Below are 3,741 nucleotides of genomic sequence, written 5' to 3' on the forward strand. Positions count from 1 at the left end.
CAGAGAAGAGGAACTGTGTCAAATTTCATAAATAACACCTCCCATATTTGGAAATTGGCCTTGATGACGTGCGTGCTGCTTAGCTGTCACCATGCTGTGCATGTTCAGCAGTGTAATTGAATGGAAGAAAACAATTACTTCAAGTGGTGTTTTGCAGCTCTGTTTCGTTCCCTGACGGTAACGAAATCTAGATGTAGGAATCTGTTGAGCAGGAGAGTGACACATGTCTTCCCGAAGGCTGTCCAGGCTGCAGTGGTGATGAAGAAGACACGATCATCACCCCGAGATCGATCGTAGAGAATTGGAAAACTCATGGTGAATTTGCTTCCACTCCAAGGCAATGTCGAAGTATGAAGGGTGCTTGTACTGCCTTCCAAAGTGAAGAGGAGATGAACATGGCTTTGCATAGCTGTTGTTCTATGCCAACTTACCTACTCTTGCTGGTACCGTAGTGGCATAATGCAAATTTCGTGGACGAACAACTCTAATCACTAGTGGCTAGTGAGCAACACTAACAGGTGAGATTTTTCAATTCGACAAAAAATTGTTTTTGTTTGAGAACTGACAGTGGCAGTCATTAGACTCAGTAGGTGTCTCTCTGCTGCTTCTTTCCCTTCATCGGTAGGGTTGTGCTTGAAGTAAAAATAAATAGAAAATGTGGAACAAAAATCTGATCATGTAATTCGAATTTGAACTTCAAAGTATGTGTACATCAAATCACAAAAATGACTGTCAAGGTGGTGCTGTGCATTGAAAAAGACTGGGAGCTGGCAGCAATGGAAAGGGTAGAAACGAAACCAGTAATGCAGAGTATTCATAAGGTAGAGGGAGATGAAAACGGGAGAGGAGTAGTGAGCACTTCAGTTTGAAGTAGTGTCAATAGACAGCATCGTGTTGCATACGTTTTGAATATTGTGTGAATCTAATAATTGTCACAAAATTGATATCCAAAATTATTATCCCCTGAGTAGTATTATGGTGTTCTCCTGTGTTTACATGCAGAGCCTTGACGTTGCTGGACGAGCGACAATATAAATTACATAAACATGTAGCTCGTGATGTGAGATGACTGCCGTATCCCATTGCCAACGCAAACCCATCCTGTGTCAGTGCAGCTATCCAGCAACTTGAACTCCCCGGACCAGATGCCGCTGCAGCTGAACACCATGCCGATGGAAAGCCAGGAGTTGATAGCGAAGCATTCTGGTCTGCACCGTACAAGGCAAAGAACAATTATGAATTATAATGCATTGTAATCTTTCCCACCCTTGTTTGTAAAAACAAACAAACAGTGCCATTATCACAACACTTGATCAAGCATCTTGATGGAGGTATTTTCCATTGTGCTGGCTCAGCATCTGCACCAGGAAGATCATGTACACTTACACGTACATGTATCTTGTGTGTGTGTGTTCGTGCGTGTGTGTTTGTGTATCTGTATGTGCACACGTGTGTGTGTGGGGGGGGGGGCACGCACATGTGTATGGGTGGAGTGTGTGTGTGTGGGGGGGGGGGGTACACGCACATGTGTATGGATGTGCGCGCTGTATGCGTGTGTCTGTGGGATGGGGTGCACGCACATGTGCAGGGCCTGCTCTAGACATTCAACACAGCCCAGTCAAAGTGCACCTGGCGTATGCAGGCCAGCCGGGTCAAGCCGGGTCAGATCATCCGGCAGAAAAACAACCAAAAAGCCTGCTCAAAACTTGCAACTGTGTCAAAAGCTATAGCCAAAGTTTCGCTTTTGACTGCCTGCCCCATCGACTTTGAATGTCCTGACTTCCTGCTCGCCACTGGCCAGATTGCGCTCAAACCAGTTGACCATGGTTGACCCCAGTTGACCCTACTCCCTAGCCGAGTTTCTGTCGCTTGTAAACTGTAGTGTGTAGATCGTCTACGGTTGCGCTAGATAATATTGCAACAGATGGGGTCCGAGAGTCGTAAAATACCGGTATTTTAGGAATCCATTGTCAGTTTGAGACATTTTTCAGCCGGGTCAGACTGGACCCGGTGTTATCTGTTCAGCCAGGTCGTGCAGTTCCCCAGCCGGGCGCGTGACCCGGCTGACCCGCCTCTCCAGCAGGCCCTGATGTGTACATGTGTGTGCGCAATACAGCATGTGTGTATGTGTTCGTTGAACGCAGGGTGTACTCCTGATTACATAAACTTCGTGATCATTGTGATGTCATGTGCTTTGAAGTTGAACTTCGCAATACATGTACTGATGCTTGATTAGATTTATGTTCCACATGTTCTATTTATTTTATTTTACTTCAAGCACAACCCTACCAATGAAGGGGAAGAAGCAGCAAAGACACCTACTGAGTCTAATGACTGCCACTGTCAGTTCTCAAACAAAAACAATTTTTTGTCGAATTGAAAAATCTCACCTGTTAGTGTTGCTCACTAGCCACTCGTGACTAAAGTCGTTCGTCCACGAAATTTGCAATATGCCACTACGGTACCAGCAAGAGTAGGTAAGTTGGCATACAACAACAGCTATGCAAAGCCATGTTTATCTCCTCTTCACTTTGGAAGGCAGTACAAGCACCCTTCATACCTCGACATTGCCTTGGAGTGGAAGCAAATTCACCATGAGTTTTCCAATTCTCTACGATCGATCTCGGGGTGATGATCGTGTCTTCTTCATCACCACTGCAGCCTGGACAGCCTTCGGGAAGACATGTGTCACTCTCCTGCTCAACAGATTCCTACATCTAGATTTGGTTACCGTCAGGGAACGAAACAGAGCTGCAAAACACCACTTGAAGTAATTGTTTTCTTCCATTCAATTACACTGCTGAACATGCACAGCATGGTGACAGCTAAGCAGTACGCACGTCATCAAGGCCAATTTCCAAATATGGGAGGTGTTATTTATGAAATTTGACACAGTTCCTCTTCTCTGATCGGCTCGAGACATAGCTCATCGGAATCAGTGCCCAATTCTCCTTCGGATAAGCCATACTTATTTTTGGCGTTCAGTTTCCCTTTAACTTTAGGTGGATCAGTTCACATTTGGGGGGGGGGGGACAACGCACCAGTTCCAATTTTCTTACTTATACGACGGGGCAGCGCCAGTAAAGGTTTTTCAGACACGCTGGCAGAGAAGTTTTTATATGGATATTTCTATCACATGCAGGGTGGGACAGAATGTGCAAGTTAGACAATTGCGCGCCCGCAAGGCCTCAATCGTAGTCCTCCATACTGCGCCGTAGCTCTGGGGTATGGTTATGGATGCTTTCTTGTCTACGGTCTATGACTATGGTTGGTTGGGCATGGGGCACAACCTGAACACAGTTTACCCTGCTTAGCCTAATATGGTGCAGAGCTATTCCAATTTCAAATTTGGACTTCACGGAGAATTTCAAAGTGTTAGGAAATAGATGACTTGCACAAAGATCCGAGCCGCGAGTGAGACGGGGCAAGTGCACCCTGTGCACCCAGGCTACACTGCGGGCACCCTCCACCGTCTGTTAGACTGTAGTGTACTTTTTTTGTCAGCATGAATGAACGGTGCACGGCATGTACATGATGTACATGTACTTGATCTGTACCGTCACTGTCTTCAGCAGCTCATGAGTCATGTGCACTTGTACTTTAAGTTGTAGGGTTAGTGGAAGTACATGACTGTATATTATGTGAAGAGAAGCCAGGCGTTCAAACCAACCCAAAATACTCTTGAGTCTTCGGTGAAATAGTTATTAAAAAATTTGTCCTACTAAACAACAGTGAGCATAG

The 3,741-nt window shown here is 45.5% G+C and overlaps 1 long non-coding RNA gene across 1 annotated transcript; it reads right to left on the reverse strand.

The window, feature by feature from the left end:
• Window positions 1-593: 593 nt before the first annotated feature.
• Window positions 594-2,745, reverse strand: LOC135827452 (uncharacterized). Its single transcript, XR_010555452.1, has 2 exons — window positions 2,391-2,745; window positions 594-1,208 (listed from the first exon to the last, which is right to left on the reverse strand). It is a non-coding gene; the product is annotated as an uncharacterized LOC135827452 (long non-coding RNA).
• Between the last annotated feature and the right edge of the window lie 996 nt (window positions 2,746-3,741).

Source organism: Sycon ciliatum, chromosome 11 (assembly GCF_964019385.1).
Source record: "Sycon ciliatum chromosome 11, ocSycCili1.1, whole genome shotgun sequence".
In the NCBI taxonomy this organism is placed as follows: Eukaryota; Metazoa; Porifera; class Calcarea; order Leucosolenida; family Sycettidae; genus Sycon; species Sycon ciliatum.